This window comes from Bombina bombina, chromosome 5 (assembly GCF_027579735.1).
Source record: "Bombina bombina isolate aBomBom1 chromosome 5, aBomBom1.pri, whole genome shotgun sequence".
NCBI classification, from domain to species: Eukaryota; Metazoa; Chordata; class Amphibia; order Anura; family Bombinatoridae; genus Bombina; species Bombina bombina.
In genome coordinates, this window is record NC_069503.1 from 605759436 (window position 1) to 605773938 (window position 14503).

The window sequence follows — 14503 nt, forward strand, 5'->3', positions numbered from 1 at the left end:
GTATATATTTTAGATTTGTATAGGTTGAACTCGATGGACTTTGGTCTTTATTCAACTTCATCTACTATGTTACTATGTTACCTATTATCATTATCTGCCCTGGCCAAGGCTGCATAAAGTTTTTCTTCTGAACAGTGCAAAAGTTGCAAAACCCTTATATATTAATTCTATTGACTTATGAAATAATACCTTCATGTAGTAAACTATTAACTAAACATAAAAAGGGTAAATACACACTCACATGGACAAACCTACATTAAATATTAATAATATTTAAATATTTAATGTAGGTTGTTTGTCCACGTGAGTGCGTATTATTTTATTTACCCTTTTTATGTTTAGTTAATAGTAAACTACATGGAGGTATCATTTCATAAGTCAATAGAAATGTTGCCTGCTCAGTAGTACTTATTAGGGTGTTCAGCATTTATACATGCAGGGGTACACTGAAAACTGTCTGATTCCTAAAACAAAATGTGCTTCTGGCTCTTCAAGTTTCTTTTTAACTCCTATATGGCCTTTATGTTAGCAGTTGTTTTAGCCTGGCAAGCTATTATTTTGATATTTACAAATGAGTATTTGTCTGTAGTTAAAGGTACATTAAACCCAAACATTTCTTTCATGATTCAGATAGAGAATACAATTTTAAACAACATCTCAATTTACTTCTATTATTTAATTTGCTTCAGTCTTTAGATATCCTTTGTTGAAGAAATAGCAATGCACATGGGTGAACCAATCACATGAGGCATCTCTGTCCAGCCACCAATCAGCAGCTATTGAGCCTATCTAGATATGCTTTTCAGCAAAAGGATATCAAGAGAATTAAGTAAATTAGATAATAGAATTAAGATATCTGTTGGTCAATGTTGCTGCTGTGCCGCATTTTTTTTATTATAATATATGTTCTAATAAAGTATTGACATTTCACCTTAATATCCCTATGCTAAGATGCATAATTGAGTTTACATACGTTATACAAAAAAACCCAACATATTAGGAGGAGTATCTCAATTACCCACTGTGAAAAATCTGGCATGTGCATTCTATGGGCGCGGCAAAATTTAGGGCTGGTCTAAAAATTTTCCAGTACTGTTTTTCATTCCCAGTCCGGCCCTGGATATCTGTCAGGAATCCCTAAATAACCCTTCACATGTATATATATATATAGGCCCATTTTGGTATATTTTATGCCACCATTTCACCGCCAAATGCGATAAAATAAAAAAAATTGTTCACTTTTTCACAAACTTTAGGTTTTTCACTGAAATTATTTACAAACAGCTTGTGCAATTATGGCACACATGGTTGTAAATGCTTTTCTGGGATCCCCTTTGTTCAGAAATAGCAGACATATATGACTTTGGCATTGCTTTTGGGTAATTATAAGGCCGCTAAATATCGCTGCGCACCACACTTGTATTATGCCCAGTAGTGAAGGGGTTAATTAGGTAGGTAAATAATTGTCAGTAGACCTAGCGCAAGTGGATACACCTACATCTCCCTTCAGTAGGTCTCCTAGTAGACCTTATTGAGAACAATAGTTTGAGTAGCTCAAGTGAGCGCCTAGAAGGCTGAGGTGAATATGTGAAATAGCACAATACTTTTTTTTAAACACAATAATAAAAATCATGGATACATGAGTAACATGTAATGAAATAACAACAATATAGATAGCATATACTTTCTAAAAATCTTATAAAATCTTGGTGTACATAAAAAAATGTAAACATCAATAATCACATATAAACAAAGTCAAAAATAGCTTGTGCAAATGTAGATGGTATAGTTATGTTGGAATTGGAAATGTCTCCAATAAAGATGTTAGAGTTAGAACTGTCCCAATACCGATGTCCAATGAAACTTGTGAAAAAGGTCTCTGGGTACCTTAGCAGGTACAAATTTAGTTGTATCCAGATATTCAAATGTGTTATAGGTGGAAAATAAAAGAAAAATAGTGGAAATGAAAAAAATGAAAAAATAGTATACAAAATGCAAAAATACTCTGATGTGAAGATAGTGAAAAAAATAAAAAATCCAAAAATAAAAATAAACCAAACTAGAAAAATGCAAAAATAATTGATGGTGAGAGTAAAGTGTTTGTGGTGAACTTGTAGTATCCCCTGTTAACCCCTTAAGGACCAAGGCCATTTTTCAATTTCTTTCCCTGAAGGACCAGGGCTATTTTTAAATTTCTGCGGTGTTTGTGTTTAGCTGTAATTTTCCTCTTACTCATTTACTGTACCCACACATATTATATACCGTTTTTCTCTCCATTAAATGGACTTTCTAAAGATACCATTATTTTCATCATATCTTATCATTTACTTTAAAAAAATGATAAAATATTAGGATAAGATGGAAAAAAAACACACTTTTTCTAACTTTGACCCCCACAATCTGTTACACATCTACAATCACCAACAACACCCATGCTAAATAGTTTCTAAATTTTGTCCTGAGTTTAGAAATACCCAATGTTTACATGTTCTTTGCTTTTTTTTGTAAGTTATAGGGCCATAAATACAAGTAGGACTTTGCTATTTCCAAACCACTTTTTTTTCAAAATTAGCGCTAGTTACATTGGAACACTGATATCTTTCAGGAATCCCTGATTAACCCTTGACATGTATATATATATTTTTTTTAGAAGACATCCCAAAGTATTGATCTAGGCCCATTTTGGTATATTTCATGCCACCATTTCACCACCAAATGCAATCAAATAAAAAAAATTTATAACTTTTTCCCAAATATTTTCCCAAACTTTAGGTTTCTCACTGAAATTATTTACAAACAACTTGTGCAATTATGGCATAAATGGTTGTAAATGCTTCTCTGGTATCCCCTTTGTTCAGAAATAGCAGACATATATGACTTTGGCGTTGCTTTTTGGTAATTAGAAGGCCGCTAAATGCCACTGTGCATCACACATGTATTATGCCCAGCAGTGAAGGGGTTAATTAGGGAGCATGTAGGGAGCGTCTAGGGTTAATTTTAGCTTTAGTGTAGTGTAGTAGACAACCCCAAGTATTGATCTAGGCCCATCTTGGTATATTTCATGCTACCATTTCACCGCTAAATGCGATCAAATTAAAAAAAATTTTTTTTTTTCACAATTTTAGGTTTCTCACTGAAATTATTTACAAACAACTATTGCAAGTATGGCATAAATGGTTGTAAATGCTTCTCTGGGATCCCCTTTGTTCAGTAATAGCAGACATATATGACTTTGGCGTTGCTTTCTGGTAATTAGAAGGCCGCTAAATGCTGCTGCGCACCACACGTGTATTATGCCTCCCAAACAGCTCCCTTCCCTCCCCCACCCCACAATTGTCCCCGCCATCTTAAGTACTGGCAGAAAGTCTGCCAGTACTAAAATAAAAGGTATATTTAAAATTTAAAAAAAAAATTATAGCATATTTACATATGCAGCTGTGTAGGATCCCCCCTTAGCCCCCAACCTCCCTGATCCCCCCCCCCCCCAAACAGCTTTCTAACCCTCCACCTCTACCTTACTGGGAGCCATCTTGGGTACTGGCAGCTGTCTGCCAGTACCCTGTTTGCAAATACAAATGTTTTTTTTAAATTTTTTAAATTTTTTTCTGTAGTGTAGCTTCCCCCCCCCCCCCACAGACCAATCCCCCACCCGCTCCCAGATCCCTTAGATTTACTTAGATGGTTTTGCTGTAGTGTAGCTCCCTCCCCATGCACGCGCCCACCCAGCACCCCCTGTGCACGCGCGCGCTCCTGTGCGCGCTCCCGACAACCCCGCCCCCGATCCCGCCCCCTCTCTCTTCAGTTTTTCATCGATGGCCGCCCATCCGCCTCCCACGGTAAGCTCCCACCCACCAACGATTGCGGCCATCGATGCCGGTGCAGAGAGGGCCACAGAGTGGCTCTCTCTGCATCGGATGGGGGAAAAATGTTATTGCAGGATGCCTCGATATCGAGGCATCACTGCAATAACCGTAAAGCGGCTGGAAGCGATCAGGATCGCTTCCAGCCGCTTTAATCCCCAAAGTCGTACAGGGTACGTCGCTGGTCTTCAAAGACCAGGTTGTGTGCGACGTACCCTGTACGACTCGTGTCGTTAAGGGGTTAATGAAATCCCATCTGTGGATGTGAAAAACTTCTGAGTGTCCCTGTGAAACAAACAGAAGACAATACTGCAAAATATATATAACACCTTCGGCTAGATTACGAGTTTTGCGTTATGGTGAAAAAGCAGCGTTATCAGGTTATCAGGTTATCAGGTTATAACACTGCTTTTTCACTACCGCTGCTATTAGAGTCTTGCAGGTTTAGGGGCACTGCACACTTTTTTGGCCATAACGCAAATCAACTTACGCAAATTGCGTCAAGTCTTTTTTAAATGGGATTTTCATAGCGCCGATATTACAAGCTTTTCCTGGGAGACCAAAAAGTGAGCGGTACACCCTATACCGTCAGGTTTCGTAACACATTCTAAAGTCAGTAGTTATGAGTTTTACGCTACAAAGCTGTAACATAAAACTCATAACTAATGTGCTAAAAAGTACACTAACACCAATAAACTACCTATTAACCCCTAAACTGAAGCCCTCCTGCATCGCAAATACTAAAATAAAATGATTAACCCCTAATCTGCCGCTCCGGATATCGCCGCCACAATAATAAACATATTAACCTCTAAACCGCTGTACTCCCGCATCGCAAGCACTAGTTAAATATTATTAACCCCTAATCTGCCGTCCCTACCATCGCCAACACCTATCTACATTTATTAACCCCTAATCTGCCATCCCCAACGTCGCCACCACCAATCTACATTTATTAACCCCTAATCTGCCGCCCCCAACGTCGCCGCCACTATACTAAAGTTATTAACCCCTAAACCTAAGTCTAACCGTAACACCCACTAACTTAAATATAATTAAAATAAATCTAAAGAAAACCTACTATTAATAACTAAATAATTCCTATTTAAAACTAAATACTTACCTGTAAAATAAACCCTAAGCTAGCTACATTATAACTAATAGTTACCTTGTATCTAGCTTAAGGTTTATTTTTATTTTACAGGCAAGTTTGTATTTATTTTAACTAGGTAGAATAGTTACTAAATAGTTATTAACTATTTACTAACTACCTAGCTAAAATAAATACAAATTTACCTGTAAAATAAAACCTAACCTGTCTTACACTAACGCCTAACCTTACACTACAATTAAATACATTACCTAAATTAAATACAATTAACTAAATTAAATACAAATACCTAAATTACAAAAAACAAACAAACACTAAATTACACAAAATAAAAAAACAAATTACAAGACATTTAAACTAATTACACCTAATCTAATATCAAAACAAACCCCCCCCCCAAAATAAAAACCCTAGCCTAAACTAAACTACCAATAGCCCTTAAACCCCCCAAAGATCCACTTACAGTTTTGAAGACCGGACGTCTATCGTCAACGAAGCCAGGAGAAGTCCTCAACAAAGCGGCAAGAAGTCCTCAACGAAGCCGGGAGAAGTCTTCATCCAAGCCGGATGAAGTGGTCCTCCAGACGGGCAGAAATCTTCATCCATCCGGCGCGGAGCATCCTCTTCTTATGACGACTCCCGACGAATGAAGGTTCCTTTAAGTGATGTCATCCAAGATGGCGTCCCTTAGATTCTGATTGGCTGATCGGAATTAATGTTTAAAAAAGGTTTAAAAAATCCTATTGGCTGATGCAATCAGCCAATAGGATTGAACTTCAATCCTATTGGCTGATCCAATCAGCCAATAGGATTGAGCTCACATTCTATTGGCTGATTGGAACAGCCAATAGAATGCGAGCTCAATCCTATTGGCTGGTTGGATTTCCCATAAGTAATGAATGCGGCTGTGGACTCTTTCCCATTAGGAAGAAAAACATAAATTATGCTTACCTGATAATTTCCTTTTCTTCCGTGGGAAAGAGTCCACAGCCGCCCATTTTGGAGGCATTGTTGTTGTTTCATCTTCTGGCACCTTTTCACCTTGATGCTTCTTCCACTGTTCCTTGTTCCTCGGCTGCATGACTGGGGGATAGGGGAAGTGGAAGGAGTATTTACGCCTTTGGCTGGTGGGTCTTTGCCTCCCCCTGGTGGCCAGGTTCTTATTTCCCATAAGTAATAAATGTGGCTCTGGACTCTTTCCCACGGAAGAAAAGGAAATGATCAGGTTAGCATAATTTATGTTTTCATTTTCTCTCTACAAATACACTTGCTCCAATTCTGGGGGACTTCAACAACCCTATTGATAACCCATCTTCTTCTGCTGCCTCTAAACTTCTCTCATTCACAAATTCTTTTGGTCTCACTTGTATTCTCCTACCTCACTGATGTCACCTGTCGCCCATTTCCCATCTCAGAGCACCATCTGCTCACCTATAATCTTAATGTACAAGCTTAACCTACTTCTCCCCCTCTCCCCTGTAGAAATCTGCACATTGTGGAGCCTCTCCAACTTTCCAACCTTATTAAAAAACTCCTCGCCCAAACTTCCAAAATATCCTGCTCTGACCTTGCTACAACCCACTATAACAATAATCTCTCCTCCACAACTATTCAAAACCCTATGTTGTCAGTCCCAGCCCTGACACTCTCAGCAAACACACTACCTGCAAAAATACTCCTGTGCTGCTAAGAGTGCCTGGAGGAAGTCCCGCTCTGAACCTGATTTCCTCCACTATAAGTTCATTCTTTATTCTTACACCTCTGCCACTTCTCTTCACTTAGTCAAGCAAACCTACTTCTCTTCTCATATCTACTCACTTCTCTAACCCTAAACGACTCTTCTCCATGTTCAACTCTCTCCTCTACCCACCTGCACCACCCCCTTCATCTGCCTTTAGTGCTCAAGACCTGGCAGACTACTTTTTCAACAAAACACTTATCATCTGAAGCAACATCCCAACACAAGACTGCAATCTTTCATCTACACCCCCGGTCACCCCCTCCGCCACTCTCTGCACCTTCCCCCCAACCACTGAGAATGAATTGGGTTCCCTATTATCTTCCTCACACCTCACTACCTGCCCACTTGACCCTATCTCTTCACATCTAATACGTTCTCTGTCTTCTACCCTCCCTCAACCCTAATTCTACTGCAAACTACCGCCCCATATTACTGGCTCCGCTAGCTTCAAAAGTCCTGGAAAAACTAGTTTTCGATCGCCTAACCCACTTCCTGTCCTCCAACTCAATGTTTGACCCCCTGCAATCTGGCTTCCGTCCTCAACACTCAACTGCCCTCACCAAGGTTACTAACAATCTTCTTTCTGTTAAAAACAATGGCCACTACTTTATACTTATTTTACTTGACCTATCTGCTGCCTATAACACCGTTGACCATCCCCTCCTCCTATGGACTCTCAGCTCTCTTGGGCTCTGTGACACTGCCCTCTCCTGGATCCACTCTTTATCTCTTTAATAGGTCCTTTTCTGTCTCATTTGCTGGTGACTCCTCCTCTCCATTGCCTCCGTCTGTTGGAGTACCTCAAGGCTCTGTTCCTCTAGTCTTCTCTATTTATACTTCTTCACTGGGAAAACTTATCAATAGCTATGGCTTCAACTTTCACCACTATGCTGATGACACTCAGATCTACCTATCCACCCCTGCACTCTCTCCTTCTGTTCTTTTTCACATCAGCGACTGCTTATCTGGTATTTCTTCCTGGATGGCCTCTTACTATCTAAAATCCAAGAATGAGCTCCTTCTAATCCCCCCTCTAATTCTACTCCGGTTTCTAACTTTTATATCACTGTTGGCAACACCACTATCTCCCCATCACCCCAAGGCCACTGCCTTAGAGTTACACTTGACTCCAATCTGTCCTTCATACCCCACATCCAATTGCTCTTTTTATCCTGCCACAATCACCTATGCAATATCTCCAATATGTGTCCATTTCTTAGCGCTGAAACTACTAAACAGCTAATCCACTCCCTGGTACTTGACTATTGTACTAACCTACTAACTGGCCTTCCTCCCCCCCCCCCCCCGCTCAATCCACTGTAAATGCCTTTCCTAGGCTAATCCACCTCTCCCAATGCTTTGTATCTGCTACACCTGCTGCACCTCTCTGTGAGTCCCTTCACTGGCTCCCCATTCACAGCAGAATTAAATTCAAAATTCTCACAATGACCTACAAAGCTCTTACCAATGCTGCACCCCCCTACCTGTCCTCACTCATCAACAAATACAGTCTAGCCCGTCCCCTAAGATCCAACAATGACCTGCTCCTTGCATCTTCTACCATCACCTCCTCCCATGCTAGACTGCAGAACTTATATTGTGCAACACCAACCCTCTGGAATGCACTTCTTCAAGCTGTCAGACTTTCCCCTAACCTCTCCTCCTTTAAATGCTCGCTAAATGCCTTTTTGCTCAGGGAAGCCCATCACCCAAATCAGTAACAAATGAATTACATGTACCTAATAATTGCCCTCATATAACTCTGTACTAACATTCTCACCTTTGCAGTCCTCACCCTCCTACCCATCTAGATTGTAAGACCCCACAGGAATAGGGCCCTAAATTCCCCCTGTATTCGCTTGTTAACCCCTTAAGGACAAGGCCATTTTCAATTTCTTTCCCTTAAGGACCAGGGCTATTTTTACATTTCTGCTGTGTTTGTGTTTAGCTATATTTTTTTTCTTACTCATTTACTGTACCCACACATATTATATACCGTTTTTTTGTCATTAAATGAACTTTCTCTAAAGATACCATTATTTTCATTATATCTTATAATTTACTATAAAAAATATATAAAATATGAGGAAAAAAATGAAAAAAAACACACTTTTTCTAACTTTGACCCCCAAAATCTGTTACACATCTACAACCACTAAAAAACACCCATGCTAAATAGTTTCTAAATTTTGTCCTGAGTTTAGAAATACCCAATGTTTACATGTTCTTTGCTTTTTTTGCAAGTTATAGGGCAATAAGTACAAGTAGCACTTTGCTATTTTCAAACCACTTTTTTTCAAAATTATTGGGACACTGATATCTTTCAGGAATCCCTGAATATCCCTTGACATGTATATATTTGTTTTTAGAAGACTTCCCAAAGTATTGATCTAGGCCCATTTTGGTATATTTCATGCCGCCATTTCACCGCCAAATGAGATCAAATAAAAAAAAATTGTTCACTTTTTCACAAACTTTTGGTTTCTCACTGAAATTATTTGCAAACAACGTGTGCAATTATGGCATAAATGGTTGTAAACGCTTCTCTGGGATCCCCTTTGTTCAGAAATAGCAGACATATATGGCTTTGGCGTTGCTTTTTGGTAATTAGAAGGCCGCTAAATGCCACTGCGCACCACACGTGTATTATGCCCAGCAGTGAAGGGGTTAATTAGGGAGCATGTAGGGAGCTTCTAGGGTTAATTTACTTTAGTGTAGTGTAGTAGACAACCCCAAGTATTGATCTAGGCCCATCTTGGTATATTTCATGCCACCATTTCAACGCCAAATGTGATCAAATGAAAAAAAATCCATTACATTTTTCACAATTTTAGGTTTCTCACTGAAATTATTTACAAACAGCTTGTGCAATTATGGCACAAATGGTTGTAAAAGCTTCTCTGGGATCCCTTTGTTCAGAAATAGCAGACATATATGGCTTTGGCGTTGCTTCTTGGTAATTAGAAGGCCGCTAAATGCAGCTGCGCACCACACGTGTATTATGCCCAGCAGTGAAGGGGTTAATTAGGGAGCTTGTAGGGTTAATTTTAGCTTTAGTGTAGTGTAGTAAACAACCCAAAGTATTGATCTAGGCCCATTTTGGTATATTTCATGCCACCATTTCCCCGCCAAATGCGATCAAATAAAAAAAAAAACTTTCACTTTTTCACAATTTTTTTCACAAACTTTAGGTTTCTCACTGAAATTATTTACAAACAGCTTGTGCAATTATGGCTATGGCACAAATGGTTGTAAATGCTTCTCTGGGATCCCTTTGTTCAGAAATAGCAGACATATATGGCTTTGGCGTTGCTTTTTGTTAATTAGAAGGCCGCTAAATACCGCTGCGCATCACACGTGAATTATGTCTAGCAGTGAAGGGGTTAATTAGGTAGCTTGTAGGGAGCTTGCAGGGTTAATTTTAGCTTCAATGTAGAGATCAGCCTCCCACCTGACACATCACACCCCCTGATCCCTCCCAAACAGCTCTCTTCCCTCCCCCACCCCACAATTGTCCCCGCCATCTTAAGTACTGGCAGAAAGTCTGCTAGTACTAAAATAAAAGGTATTTAAAAAAATATTTTTTTTTGCATATTTACATATGCTGATGTGTAGGATCGCCCCTTAGCCCCCAACTTCCCTGATCCCCCCCCCAAACAGCTCTCTAACCCTCCCCCTCTACCTTAATGGTAGCCATCTTGGGTACTGGCAGCTGTCTGCCAGTACCCAGTTTACTAAAAAAAACCCTGCTTTTTTTATATTTTATGAATTTTTTCTGTAGTGTAGCTTCCCCCCAGCCAAAGAGCAACCCCCCACCCCCTCATAGATCCCTTAGATGTATTTTTAAAATTAATTTTTACGCCACTCTATCCCACTTCTTTTTTTTTAATTTCTGTAGTGTAGCCGTTCCCACCCGCTTCCACCCCGTGCACACACCCGCCCCCGCCCTCCTGTGCACGCCCATGATCCCGCCCCCCTCAACGTTATATGGCCCATCGATGGCCGCCCACGTAAGCTCCCACCCACCAACGATACCGGCCATCGATGTCCGGTGCAGAGAGGGCCACAGAGTGTCTCTCTCTGCATCGGATGGCCAAGGGATGTTATTGCAGGATGCCTCGATATCGAGGCATCACTACAATAACCGGAAAGCAGCTGGAAGTGAGCAGGATCGCTTCCAGCCACTTTATACCCTTAATGTCGTACAGGGTACGTCGCTGCGTCGTTAAGGGGTTAAAGGGACACTGAACCCAAATTTTTTCTTTTGTGATTCAGATAAAGCATGAAATTTTAAGCAACTTTCTAATTTACTCCTATTATCAAATTTTCTTTATTCTCTTGGTATCTTTATTTGAAATGCAAGAATGTAAGTTTAGATGCCGGCCCATTTTTGGTGAACAACCTAGGTTGTTCTTTGAAGAGAAAAAACAGAAGCGCCACATGGCCCAATATTGTTTGGTCCGGAACTAGTAGATCTTAAAGTAATGAGTAAACTCACGTTTAGTAGAGCACCTCAATTAGTGCTATATATGCGGTCTGGGATCTATTCGGTCACCCAGAAAACCACCTTCCTGCACAGGAGCTGATGTCTGTATAGGCAGAAGGGAGACACAGGTGCCAGTATGGCCTAGTATTGCTGGTGCAAGGGTGTCAATACAAGCAAAGAGAAGAATAATACTCACAAAGTGTAAAGCACCTCTTGTGATGCTATAGAGGCATGAAGGGATCAATTCAGTCACCCAACAGACTTGTGGCCAGACATCCAAGTGGATTCAGAGGTGCAGAAGGATCCCACAATTGGTCAAAAAAAGGAGATATTCCTCAGGAGAAGGATAAAAGATATATATCCCAAAGAAAGATGCAGCAAGTGTTCAAAATATTAAAAAATGACTTTAATAAAATTGTAAAATAACAGGCAACGTGTTTCTCAGCCAATGGCTGTTTCATCAGGCTTCATAAAATGTTTACTGAACACTTGCTAGATATACCCTAAACCTAAATTAATTGATATTGAACAGGTGGTAGTGGGATGGGTCCACTTAATTAGTAATATGATCCCAACCAATCAGTTGCTACCATATAGAGCACACTTTAAAACATAAACAGTGTACAGTATAGTATACAATGCATAATACGGATTTCATACATTCCTAGTTAATATTATTCATATTACATTTCATTTGATCAAATAAATTTAATAAACTTAAAAAACTTTAAAAAATTATACCTTGTTTTTAAAAAAGCACACATTAAAGCACACAATATAATGTCATCAATACACAGTATGGGAGGCACTGCTTGATAGTAATTTTTATATATATTCCTAGTTGGTATTATTCATATTATGTTTAATTTAAGCAATAATTTCACTAGACTTACAAAAGTCATACCTTGTTATGAGTGACATGTTGTATAAAGGCAAGTTGATTTGGGGTGACATGCATGATTAGGATCAGACAGAGCACAGCAATTCCAATATTAATGAACGTTAAGTTTTTTTGAAAGAATTAGATGTCCCAATCAGCTATTATCTCGTGGTTTCTGGTTATGTGTAATTTAAATTCACCGCCGACAAAGTCGGCGTCCACAGGCGCTTAGTGCGCATGACAAGCCACAGTCAGATGTTGCCCAATCGCTGCATACGCTCAAGAGTAGGCGTCGGCGATATCTACATTCCTCTGCGCTGAGTGCGCATGACAGGCCTCAATGCTTCTGTTAAGTCAGGATCGCACAGTAGCGATCCTGATTCAAATACGTGGCGCTGGCTGATAGGGTTATAATGATAAAGGGGCGTAAGCTATATAGCTCCCGTGGTATATCCTTCTAATCGGTAGTATGTGAAACTCATATTGCACCAATAGTGGGGCCACAAAAGAGAATAACCTAAGCGAACGCTAAAATTATCTAGTGGGGAGAGACACACCACTGCCAATTCGTGCTAATAGTGCCATACATGATATTATGATCGGACAAGTTCTAGCACAATAGTAAAGTCGGGGTAACAGAAATCCCTAGCTGATCATACCACCAGCATCAGCTAGTCAGGATAACATTCAATCGCAAACTATGTTGTATTTTGTCAATAAATCTATACCTATCCGTCAATAGATTAACACATTGTGTATATGGTATACGATTGAATGTTATCCTGACTAGCTGATGCTGGTGGTATGATCAGTTAGGGATTTCTGTTACCCCGACTTTACTATTGTGCTAGAACTTGTCCGATCATAATATCATGTATGGCACTATTAGCACGAATTGGCAGTGGTGTGTCTCTCCCCACTAGATAATTTTAGCGTTCGCTTAGGTTATTCTGTTTTGTGGCCCCACTATTGGTGCAATATGAGTTTCACATACTACCGATTAGAAGGATATACCACGGGAGCTATATAGCTTACGCCCCTTTATCATTATAACCCTATCAGCCAGCGCCACGTATTTGAATCAGGATCGCTACTGTGCGATCCTGACTTAACAGAAGCATTGAGGCCGGTCATGCGCACTCAGCGCAGAGGAATGTAGATATCGCCGACGCCTACTCTTGAGCGTATGCAGCGATTGGGCAACATCTGACTGTTGCTTTTCATGCGCACTAAGCGCCTGTGGACGCCGACTTTGTCGGCGGTGAATTTAAATTACACATAACCAGAAACCACGAGATAATAGCTGATTGGGACATCTAATTCTTTCAAAAAAACTTAACGTTCATTAATATTGGAATTGCTGTGCTCTGTCTGATCCTAATCATGCATGTCACCCCAAATCAACTTGCCTTTATACAACATGTCACTCATAACAAGGTATGACTTTTGTAAGTCTAGTGAAATTATTGCTTAAATTAAACATAATATGAATAATACCAACTAGGAATATATATAAAAATTACTATCAAGCAGTGCCTCCCATACTGTGTATTGATGACATTATATTGTGTGCTTTAATGTGTGCTTTTTTAAAAACAAGGTATAATTTTTTAAAGTTTTTTAAGTTTATTAAATTTATTTGATCAAATGAAATGTAATATGAATAATATTAACTAGGAATGTATGAAATCCGTATTATGCATTGTATACTATACTGTACACTGTTTATGTTTATGTTTTAATGTGTGCTCTATATGGTAGCAACTGATTGGTTGGGATCATATTACTAATTAAGTGGACCCATCCCACTACCACCTGTTCAATATCAATTAATTTAGGTTTAGGGTATATCTAGCAAGTGTTCAGTAAACATTTTATGAAGCCTGATGAAACAGCCATTGGCTGAGAAACGCGTTGCCTGTTATTTTACAATTTTATTAAAGTCATTTTTTAATATTTTGAACACTTGCTGCATCTTTCTTTGGGATATATATCTTTTATCCTTCTCCTGAGGAATATCTCCTTTTTTTGACCAATTGTGGGATCCTTCTGCACCTCTGAATCCACTTGGATGTCTGGCCACAAGTCTGTTGGGTGACTGAATTGATCCCTTCATGCCTCTATAGCATCACAAGAGGTGCTTTACACTTTGTGAGTATTATTCTTCTCTTTGCTTGTATTGACACCCTTGCACCAGCAATACTAGGCCATACTGGCACCTGTGTCTCCCTTCTGCCTATACAGACATCAGCTCCTGTGCAGGAAGGTGGTCTTCTGGGTGACCGAATAGATCCCAGACCGCATATATAGCACTAATTGAGGTGCTCTACTACAACGTGAGTTTACTCATTACTTTAAGATCTACTAGTTCCGGACCAAACAATATTGGGCCATGTGGCGCTTCTGTTTTTTCTCTTCATAGATT